Consider the following 12,549-nt stretch of genomic DNA (forward strand, 5'->3'; position numbering starts at 1 on the left):
TGTTGGTAGTAAGAGGAATGAATGTAACACAAATGCATAGAAGTAAAGTCTGTAGTGTGGGCATTACATCTGAGCATAATAAATGAAAATGGTGTAGAAGCAAGTCAGCTGAAGTGAGCAAGAAGTTAGCAAAGCATTAATGCAAAATATGGAAGGATAGTGTTAGGATAGGAAGACAGTGTAAGATGGGAGAGGGTAGGATCAGAAAAGGGAGAGTGGAAGTGTAGGAGAATCAGTATAAGGGTAAAATGGCATACAATAGTTGCACTGTAATAGCTCCATCCAAATTGAAAAGATATGATGAATGGAGAATTTATAGGAATTCAGGTAAGAAAATCATATATTGGGGGTTGGTATAATGGTTACGTGTTTCACTCACAGACACAAAGTACAGTGTCTGATTCTCACCTTTGGGAGGGAAATTGGCTATGTTTAGAATAGCTCATTAAGAAAGCTAGCCTACTACACACAGCTATAAACATATACTGGCTGTAAACTCTAAACTGCTACTGCACATAGACAGGTAGTAAGTTTCAGTGACGTGCTGAAGAGATGCTGTACTAATGCAATTTGGTCATGCTATAACTGAACATCTTCAATATAAAGGAATAAGAAAAAATGATGACCTTCTGCATCTCCATTACGTCTCTTGCAGTTGTCTCCTCTGAACGATTGTAACGCCTTCCCTTTTTCTATGGCCTTTTCAAATCTTTTGTCACACTTGCTATGTACAGGTTAGTCTCTTAATGCTACAACAAGTTGTCTTCCAAACTGTTGTTTTACTAATTTGCAAAATCATTCCAAAGAGGCAGCTATGCCTTTGTCTGTCATATGCTCTTACTAAGAAATTTATGCAGTTTAGCAGTCCATAATGGTTTCAGTTTTGATGTGCCTTTTTAATTTTTAAAGTCTCAGAAAGTTTAGCTTTGTTGCTCGACAGTGTATGCTTCTCCAGTCTGGTTCGCAGCTGGGAGTGCCTTCTGTGTGGAAGCTTTCACCCCCCCCATGAATGTTAGAACCCCCCCACACATGTATGTTAGGGTTTTACCAATCACTGTAGCTTCTTCATCATCTTTAACTCACTATCTTCCAAAAATGGCCATAGATGTGTGTGATGTGCCTATGTGTATTCTGAGGTTGACCACTATCCTGTCCAGAATTTATTTGCATCTCTGCCTTTCATCCCAGTAAATGCTGGGACAAGTTCCTGTTCCTATGCAACCCTGAACTGGATTAAGCACATAATCAAGGAATGAATAAATAAATGAATGAATTGTGCCAGTAAAATGTACAACAGCCAGTATGTTTTATAACCCATTCCCTTCAGTAGAAATAACATTTTCTGTGCAGCTTTAATATTAACTTCACAATAAAGTTCCACACTTTCAGTATAAATTGTCCATTCTCCCAGAATATCCCTGAAAGACACTACATATCTAACACATCTTGGCATTTCTGACCATTTCCTTGCTCGAGTATTTGCAGTATACTTATTTTAAAAGCCCTTTATAATATACTCAGGTGTTACTGCACAGATGTGTGTGTGTTTGTGTTTATGCATGCGTACATGTGTGTGTGTGCATGTGTTATCTGCAATTGATAATTACCCCCCCCCCCAATAGTAGAAGGAAAAAAACTCCACAAAAACTGACAGACCAAGAAAGAGGCATAGAGATGAAAAAGTGTACTGTTGTGGATAAGGAAGAAATGATATATTGTTACTATTACTCAAAAAGCCAAGAATTTCCAGAGGATATTTAGTAAAAGTAAGAGAGAAACTAGAGGAAAGTAAAATGTTTGCACTAGAAAAACTGTCAAAAGCTACAGACAAAAATTTATGTTCCTTAATACAACAGATCAACAAAAAACAATATATAGCCAAAGAAACACTTGTTTGCCTGGAAAAAGAAGCAACAGAGGAATTTAGAAAATATGAAAACAAAAGCAACATTTTTGAATGGTATAAAAAGAAATATGGACATAGGAAAAAAAAGATCTGATATGGTGCAATATATGTGAAGGAGGAAGGAGAAAGCCAAACTAATCAACAGAAAAATATTGCGCCAAAATATTTGCAGAGTAATACAGGCAAAGGTAACCATATATAAGTTTTACAGTACAAAAAATAAGTTCACAAAGGAAGAATGTAAAAAAGAAGATTATTGAGGTAGAAGTGAAACAGAAAGTAAGGTGACAGATTATCTGCTAAGTGAAAGGTTTAGTGGGGAAACACCAACACAGGCACTGTCAAATAATGATGGAACAATGGATCCACAGATGAAGGAACAGCAGGTGGTGTGGGGTGCATCGGAAGAGGATTTGCTGTAGGGAAATATTCTGGAACCTTAATGTAAGAGTACAAAGGCCCTGCTGAAGTTGTACAGCAATGGAAGGAGCAGGAAATAATGGTAACTCTGACATAGGTAATGCTGTGGTATGATTGTCTAGCAAGTCCAGCTATAGAGTAACAACTGCTGAAGCAGAATGCATTTGAAGAGGATATGTCACAAGACAATATTCTTTGGAAGACTCAGAGGAAACTGAGAGCAAAAACTGCACTCAGTCAAGAAGAAAATGATCTAAGGGAAGACCTGCTTGACTAAACAGAGATGGGTGGAAGTTTAGTAGAATAATTTCAGAATAAAGCAGAAATGGAAATCAAACCAGAAATAGATGGGGGCGTGGCCAAGATGCTGATCTGGTAACAGCACATTCTCTCAGCTCTCTTACCTTATTACTATTCCTGACAGGAATTTTATGAAATAAGGAACAATTTGAGGAAATTTCTATTACTAACATCTTTTGATTACCCTGGAGCATCTACAGAAGAAAGTTCATTGACTGTCTTTGGATAATTCCTGTCAAATTAACTACTGGAAGATCACCACTACAATCAGTTTTACATCATGAGTCACCTTAAAAATTCAGCTCAGGACTCTACCATCAAAAAGGAAGTGCACTCACTTATTTCTAATATACAGGAACTCACAATCAAAAATGACAAGATGGATAACAAAATAGATACTTTAAAGAAAAATGCTCACAACAACTTGAACAACTTCAGGAAATGTTTATACAACAGAAAGGACAGATTTCACTTATTGAACAGTCATTAAATGACTGACTCAAGGCTACTAACAGAGGAACATCAAACAGAATTTTTACTACAACACAATACTTAATAGAAAAATTTGATGATATGGAAAACCAAACAAGAAGAAACATCCGGATATATGGTTTACCAGAGAAAACAGAAAGGGACAACATAATAAACTTTCTCACCACCTGGATACCAGATATAGTGAAATTACCTGAAGCCCTTTCATATGGCATATAACCTGCACACAGATCATTAACAGCCTCTGCAAATACCTCTTCAATCAAAAATAAGCCAAGATCCATAATTGTGAGACTTTTTTTCTACCCAAGACAAAGATCTTATCCTAAGAAATGCCTGGGCAAATTCACCAATCAAATATAAAGATCCTCTTATCAGATTTGACAATGACTATTCTGTAAAAGTGGTTTCCAAAAGCAAAGAATTCCTACCAATAATAAAAATTCTAAAGAAGAAGCAACTGGAAACTCATCTTTTGTTTCCAGCAAGATTAAGAATTTTTCTCCCAGAGGGAATAAAAGTCTTTGAAACAGTTGATTCAGCAATAAAATATATTTCCAACAGTAGTATACTAACACAAGAATAATCTATGGAATGGACAAATAGTACACCAAAAATAAATGCAGAAATAAGCAACTGGAAGACTGTTGAACAAAAGAAAAAAAATGAATGACAAATAAACATAAATGATTTTACATGATGTTAAAACATTAACAATGATTTACGAGCAACAAGCAAAAAAAAAAAACTTAAAGAGGTACACCTTTACAGTTATTTACTTATTAATTATTAGTATTATAAGATACTGAATAAATTCAATCCTAAAGTCTTTTATTAATTATTTACTCTTTTAATAAAACATACAGGACAATATATGGAGATTTCCATTTATAATACATTTAGAACATTAACAAATAGAAATGTTCTTCTATAGACTCCTATTGACATATAAAGGTTTGATTTGTCTTAGATTTAATAGTTTAAATGAGCTGCAAAAATGTTTAGAATTTACTATTATATGCCCTTCTAAGCAAAGACAGTTTTAAATTTGTAAAGGGGGAAATATTTTTATACTTTACTGCTTTTCAGAATTGGCATAAATGCAATTATAACTGTTATTTTATAAAATGCAAACAGTACACTATAGCCGCGTGAACTTTACCTTGATTGTCGAAGGGGAAAAAATTACTCTTTCCTTCCTGCCTGGTCCTCAAGCTATTTATATTGATTATAAAGCACCACCAACACTACAGACATTAAATCCAGTCTGCGATGTTTCTCTGTTTACGTACATAGTCCCTTAAAACACTGTAATCATATCATCATGAAGCAGAGATCCAGTCTGCGATGTTTCTCTGTTTACGTACATAGTCCCTTAAAACACTGTAATCATATCATCATGAAGCAGAGATGCAAAGTGCGGAAATGAGCTAATTTCTTAAAGCAACAGCTCTATTATACTGTGTTCATTTTGTCTAATAAAATCCACTTTACAATTTGCAAGTCCTCATTAATTTCAATGGTTCCAAAAGATATAGAAATAATTTTAACTGTGAGGACATCACTTGATCTTATGAAAAGGCCCAGGATACAGCCAACGAATAAAATCCATTTATAGGATCAATATATTTAGATATTTTGCATTATTCAACATTGTGCCTATAGCTCACTGATAAAGTAATACGTAGGTAGTAATTTTCTAGACTAGGGATACCATAGGAAATACTCATTGGCAAGAGACTTCATTTATGTCTGGAATAATCCATCAACCACATCAACCCTTTATGGTCAAACAACTAAAAAACTCAGTGTATCATTTCCAGATGAATATAGTAGCAGAGCATTTTAACCAAACATCGATGTCCATGCTGAGAAAAATTATTGTGGAAGAGAGAGAAAACTGGAAGTAATGAATTACACACATTTTGTATGTCATTAAAGAAGCGATGCAAGCCTTGACATGATTCAGTTTTTTTGAGATATTTCATGGAAGGCACTTTCAAGGACAGTTATATATTGTGATAGAAACTGGGAAAGAAATTAAATCCTCACCTAACAGATTAACTCTAAGTATCGTCGCATGGCACCTCAACGCTTAAAGGCGAGTGCTCTCTGAAGTGGTAGGAATTGTAGTCTATTCTACCCTGTGCCTTCCAACTTTATACTCATTGATGAAAAAAGCAAATGCCATTTATCACATCCACCAATCAAGACAGCTGCACTCCAAAGCCGTGCTCCACATTTTGTTACAGGCAGAGTTCTGGTCTTGCCATTGACTTGCAACAGAAACTGCAGTTTTGGTGCGGTGGCGAAGGTTTCGGACCATGCTGTTATAACAAGTCTCTCGGAAGTTTGGAGGCATACACTTGCATGTGTGATCACCGCTCTGGTGCAGGACAGCTGGAATCTGAAGTTTCAGCAATGTTTCATTGATGTGCACAGGTTTTGAAGTGGATGTTCTGTTTTCCTGATGAGTCATACAGCAGAAATTGTACTCCGGGGTCAGGTAGGTGCTGACAAGGAAAGAGATGCTAGATTGGGGGCTGTCACTCAGCTGCAGACGTTGTCCGGTATTACTGCACATTCAATCTCAGCAGCGGAACTATAAGAAACAATTTTAAAGATAAGGGCAATGAATACAGTCTTTGCTGTATTCTGGACTTTTGGAAAGTTCCTGTGTTGCCCATTTCCTTTCTTGGATAAAGGGAGGCTTTTTTGTTCACCAGTGGCAGTGGGGAGCTTAGAGCAGCTTATCTATCCCTGGAGGAGTGTTCCCAGCACAAGAACCTGGTAGTCTATTGGCCGTTTTGGGCCAATTTCTAGGTCTTTCAAGTCCCCCTGTATAAAACCCACTTTGGCGCGGTTTTTGCACTTGTTACTACTCAGCCAAGCTCCTAGTGGTCCTGCAGAGTGGTGCTAGCAGCAGAGAGGCTAAAAGAGCGACTGCTAACCTGATAAAAGTGTTTTTTTTCCTGCTACTACCTGGGCGACTGTCCAATCTAGCTAAACTGCAAGTATTTCTGCTTCTTGAACTGTTTTAAACTGTTTAAAGTTGTTGTTGCACCTGCACTTTTAAAGTTTGTCCTGTTTGTTGCATTTAACTGTTGAGGCTATACACTCAAGTGTGCTAGCCTGTGTTACACATTTATTGCATTTTCCTGCTGTTTGTTGCAAAAAAGAAAAAAAACAAAAAAAATTATTCTTGCTTCCCGTCTTTCCTGACCTAGAGTAGTCCAAATACAGGCTTTGCTGTATTCTGGACTTTTGGAAAGTTCCTGTGTTGCCCATTTCCTTTCTTGGATAAAGGGAGGCGTCTTTGTTCACCAGTGGCAGTGGGAAGCTTAGAGCAGCCTATCTATCCCTGGAGGAGTGTTCCCAGCACAAGAATCTGGTAGTCTATTGACCGTTTTGTGCCAATTTCTAGCTCTTTCAAGCCCCCCTGTATAAAACCCGCTTTGGCGTGTCTTTGCGCGATTTTGCACATAGCGCAGCATCGGGCAGCTCCGCTTAATTGGGTTTAAACCATTCTTGGCTCCACAAAGTCTGCTCTTCACTTTTTCCCTTAGAACTGATCTAGTTCTCATAATAAACACCCTATTCCTACTCTAAAGCCTGGCACTTGCTCACTAAAGCAATTATATAAGTCAGCACTAAAAAATTAAAAGCACTACACCCTCACAAACTCCCCTTGAGTACCGTGTTCCCCATTGGCGCTTTTTTTTCAATTATAAAGGAACTCCCAATACTATTCTAGCATGTCCAAAGGTCAGTTGTCAATCTCCTCCCCGGTCCAGCTGGTGAATCTGGGAATCTTGAGGCAATGTTACAACTGCCTCATGTACACAGACAACCCTCTCCTCCTCCCAACAAATTCCAACACATGTGAGAGATGCAACCATATAGCCAAACTGGAGGCTAAGCTCTCTCAACTCAGTACTGGTGTAACCAGTCAGGAGGAGAAGGAAACCACACTCACTACAATTCCAGTCTCACATAGACCTACCACGACAGCAAACCAAACACATAAACACACAAAAACATACTCGGAGGCTCTAAATAAAAATCTGCCTAAGCAGCAGAGACCTCCAAAGCAGACACCCAAGCAACCGCTACCCCAAAACAAAACATGTGCAACACATAGCTCATAAAGCCAGTGTGCTGAACAGTCACAGCCCTTAAGGCTAAACAACACACCTGATACACTTGTAATAGGTGACTCTATCGTCAGGCACACTGATGTCCCACTCACCAGGCTGAACAAGGAGAAGGTCACGGTGAGCTGCCTGTCGGGCGCTAGGATCCGCCACATAACACAAGCATTCAGGTCACTCCAAGGCAAGTACAAATATGACTCAGTCATTGTCCATGCTGGTGTGAATGACCTGAGATGTACCTCCCTGGACTACATGAAAAGAGACATAGAGGAGCACTCTGAAAATGTAGCCCAGGCCGGTATGACCCTGACCTTGAGTAGCATCTTACCCTCACCAAGAAAGATGCCACAATATGAAGACAAGATGATCAATTTCAACAACTGGCTTAAGTATTGGTGTCATTCAAAGGGGATCCAATGCCTGAGAGCCTGGGATGACATGCTCGACAAGCCACGATGCTTTGCTAAGGATGGCTTGCACCTGTCACCCCTGGGTTTTCGGATATTGGCAAAGGCCACCCCATAGTGCCTTTTTTAGGCAAGGCTCAAAAGACAAACCCACCTCCATAGGTATCACAAGGGATAAGAAACTAAGAGTAATGCTACTCAATGCCAGAAGTCTAAACCTCAAGATGCATGCACTCGAAACTCTCCTTAGCATGGAGAACATCGATATCTGTGCAGTAACAGAAACCTGGTTCAAGGCTCCCGAGAGCACCCCAGCACTACCAGGTTATAACTCATACCATGCTTTTCGGCCCCAAAACTTGGACCGAACCACAAAAGGAGGGGGAGTATCAATATACGACAAAGATACCCACACCTCCAGGTTGGTGGCACAGCACAAAGCATCAGAGACTATCCATGTGCAACTAACAGTGAGTAAAACTGCCTTCCAGTTTATAGCCTGCTACAGACTACTCTCCCAAACCCAGGAACCCCACTCGGCCTTCCTGAGAACACTGGAAAATATGAAGGTCTGTCCAAACACCATTATATTGGGTGACTTCAACTACCCAAACCTAGACTGGGAGCATTACTCTAGCTCCAACACCCTAGCCCAAAGGTTCCTAGAATTTATAAACTCAAATGCTATGGAACAACTTGTTACCATTCCCACAAGAGGGGAAAACATACTGGACCTGATCATCACCAACATGGGGGCTCTATGCTCCAGAACAGAAGGGTATCCCTCACTGGTAAAATCAGACCATAAACAAATCTCACTGAATATTCACATCCCGACCCCACCCCCTGCCCAGCAAACCACAGTGAAAAACTTCTCTAAAGCAAATTTCACACTCCTCAAAACCGAGGTGGAATCCTTCAAAGCCCCCAGGCCTGTGGAAAATACGGCCCAGACCGCAGAATCCATTATAAATGCATTCTATGAACACCTTCAGGAATGCATGGATCATGCAATCCCAAATAAAACCAAGACCCAATCCTCCAAAGGAAGGCGTCCTGTCTGGTGGACCCCAGCCATAAACATACTATACAATAGAAGGAGGAAGCTACTACATGATAGAGCAAAATCCCAAAAAGGGAAGGCATCTCTGATCAGTATTAGCGAAAAACTACGGGCACTCATAAAATCATCTAAGGCCAGCTTCGAGAGAAAAACTGCACAGGACACTAAGGATAATCACAAGGCTTTCTTTAGTTATGTTAGGAACCTGGGTGGAAATTCCCAGATATGCTCAGAATTAGCCCAAAATGACAAAAAATACACCGAACCCACAGACATTGCCAACATCCTAGCTGACAGGTTCAGCGCAAACTTCTCCCACCCCTCAACACCAAAAGGGCAAATATCTATCCCAGCAGAGTGCTGCCCCCCTGACATCTCAGATGCCCAGGTAAGAGCTGCCCTCTCCAAAGCAAAAAACACAGCATCAATGGGACCAGACGGTGTCCCGGGTTGTGTCCTACATGAACTCCAAGAAGAGCTAAACCCAAACATAAAACTACTGTTCAATCTCAGCCTTACTACAGGATATGTACCCAAAGAGTGGCGTACAGCAACAGTGGTCCCTCTCCACAAAGGTGGTGCCTCAACGGATCCTGGAAACTATCACCCCATAAGCCTGACTAGCTTGGTCTGCAAAGCTATGGAAAGGATCATCATGGACCTCATAAATATATTGGGGACCTACAGACACTGGATCTTACCCAGTTCGGCTTTGTTAAGGGCAGATCCTGCCTCTTAAACCTGGTTGATTTCTTTGAAACAGTCACCAAGGCCATTGACGAGGGGAATGTGGTCCACACAGCCTACCTGGACCTCGCAAAAGCCTTCGATACAATACCCCACTCGGGCATTATAGATAAGCTCATCAGCTTAAATATAAACCCCTATGTCACTAGATGGGTTGCAAACTGGCTCAAGGACAGAACCCACACGGTTAGAATTGCTGGAGCCATGTCAGACTCCAAACCAGTTACAAGCAGCATCCCACAAGTCTCAGTCCTGGGACCTCTCTTGTCCGGTATATATTTCTCGGAGATACAGGCCAACACAGAAGGACTGTGGCTGACCAAGTTTGCAGATGACTGCAAACTAGGTGCCATAATCAACTCTCTAGCCGACACAATCATCCTACAAAAGGGCCTCATAGAAACAGACAACTGGTGCCAGAGCCATGGCCTCAAGCTAAACGCCATAAAGTGTGTAGTCATCCCCTTTGGCAAAAACAAAGTGCCCACAAATTACCACATAGGTGGTAATCCATTAAGTACGGAAGAAGTAATTAGGGACCCAAGTTGATAGCAATCTCTCATTTGAAAACCACGTCGCCAGAGTGGTTAGAAAAACATTTTATATAGCCCACCTAATCATGAAGGGATTCACATCTAGATCAGAGGAGGTCATCGTGCCTCTTTACTCATCCCTCATCAGGCCCATAATTGAGTACAATGCCCCTTTTGGGATGTACCTTACCAGACACCTGCAGCAACTGGAAAGATCCCAAAAGTACCTCACCAAGGGGATCAAAGGGCTCAAACAGATGCCATATGCTGCCCGGTTAAAGAAACTCCAGCTCTACTCAGTGGCATACTGCCTGCTCAGAGGCGATCTGTGCCTGATGTATAAAGCCATGTCCAACCCAGAATTAATGGACATGCTGCACCTCAGAAAATCCAAATCCGATCGAGCTACGCTCGAGACTTGAACCTCAGCACTGAAATAAATAGGACATGCTGGAGGGACAGATTCATAACCCAGAGGCTCCCTTCACTCTGGAATAAAATCCCAGTCCAGGTTAGGCAGAGTCCCTCATTGACTCTCTTCAAGAGGAATCTTGATGAGTGGATGGGAGATCATAGGTTTACCCTGGGTATCACTTCTGTGTCACTGTTAGACAGAGGCACAGTATACTAACCTCGAAAAAGGGCATAGCAAAATTCATTTAAAATGGGTGGCAAAAGCCAAACACACTCTAGCTAGGCTTATGAATGCCCTAGGGCAGATAGCTTAGTATGAACCTATGACCTGTGCCTTCCTGGAAATAAGGCACAACTTATGTTTGCATTCTACTACAGAACTCAACCTTAGCAGCAGGGAAACAGGGTCACAAAAGCATACTGATCTTAATGTCTTCAGTGATTAAATCAGAACCTGTAAATAAAATATTTAAAACTAACTTAAAAAAAATGTGTTTAACTTCCTTGAGTCATATAGTACAAAGTTCTGAACTATACTATACCATGTTCAGTGAAGAAAGACAGCTGAAGTGGTTATGTGAGCTACATTGATAATTACAACAAAAAACAAGAAAAACATTAGCCTTACCTGGCTACCAGATTAACAAATGCAAATAAAAATGCAGCACATCTATAATTCAGTCACCATGGCACACTGGCCTGGAAAGTGAACGTAAAGCATCTTTTAGTCTCTTTCTTACTTCAACAGATCAACTTCATCCATTATTATAGTCATATGTCCATGCACACTAAACTCTTCTCACTCACCACTGCCACTCGGCAGCTTTGTGTTTATTTGTGAAGCCTTCTATTTATCTGTCAGAATGTTCTTGTCTGGTTTGAAAAGATCGGAGATACTGCCATATTCAAGGTAAAGCAGGGTTTATTTCTGGTTGGATTTTTAACTTTTATAATCATAAGTGTTTTCGCTGATGGTGCAGTTCTTGGAACTGTACCATTTCTTCTTTTGATCTGTATGCATCGTTTATATTCTGATAGCTGCTCTTATTGTTATAAAATTGCTTGATGCAAGTTTTTATCATGCTTCATGGGATTTGTAGCTGACAATCATTAACTTATAGCTATGACAAAGTCCAGATGTCCCTAATAACGCTGATAGTTTGATAATATCTCCATGTGTTGTGTACCAGAAGTATATAGTTAAGTATTTTGTCTGTGGATTTATGATGTCAGGATGCCGGAACTTGCAGTAGAAAAACTTTTTGTGCATTTGCTCATTCTTTTCAGCATTGCTGATCATTTTAATAGAATTGGAATTGAATGAGACATGCTTGGGAAAAGGGGTTGGCAAATAGGCTAGGATGTCAGTGTCAATGCTGATTAATTTAGAATGCTGCTCTGGACTACTTCATTACAGGACAGTCCCTTTCTAGGAGTGAAAAAATATTGCCTCGAGTTTTGATGTGCTTTCGCGTAGATTACCTAATCTGACATCAATACTTATTTGCCTGTTTGGTGAGTAGGGGCTTCTTCATAATCAGATAAGCAGCAGGTAGTTAGTAAATAGTGTAGATGCTATGTTACTGTCAGTGGTGTCTCAGATAACCCACTCACCTTTGTTAGGAAAGGCTATAGGCACTATTTCCACACCATTCACATGGTTTGCTGATACTGCAGAGTAGTATAAGGGGGATCCTATACTTCTAAGTGTGTCATCCTTCGGATGGAATATTAACTCAAGGTTCTGGATACAGTACTTGTGACATCCTTTGCATTAGATGTTTTATGTGGCTGATAACTCTGGTGAATGTAAAAGCTCCATTGGCATTTATTAAAAAGTGTAAGGGTCCGTTATTTACATGTTCTATATCTCAGGGATTGGACCAATGTTGATGTGTTTAAATCACATCAGGGCCCATGGTTTAACTCCTCTAGTGGATAAAGGGGGGGCTGAGATTGATGGTTGGCATAACTTTTAAGGTGTTCACCTCTATTTCTCCTTTTGATTTGCAAATTTTTTGCAGACAGAAGAGGCTGTCTTCAATGGTCACTAAGAATTACCTGTAAAGCATGGTAAAAAAGGTAACATAAATTTTAAATGTCAAATCATTTT

The sequence above is a fragment of the Protopterus annectens genome, chromosome 4.part0 (genome assembly GCF_019279795.1).
Source record: "Protopterus annectens isolate FY-2018-M chromosome 4.part0, PAN1.0, whole genome shotgun sequence".
Taxonomy (NCBI): Eukaryota; Metazoa; Chordata; order Ceratodontiformes; family Protopteridae; genus Protopterus; species Protopterus annectens.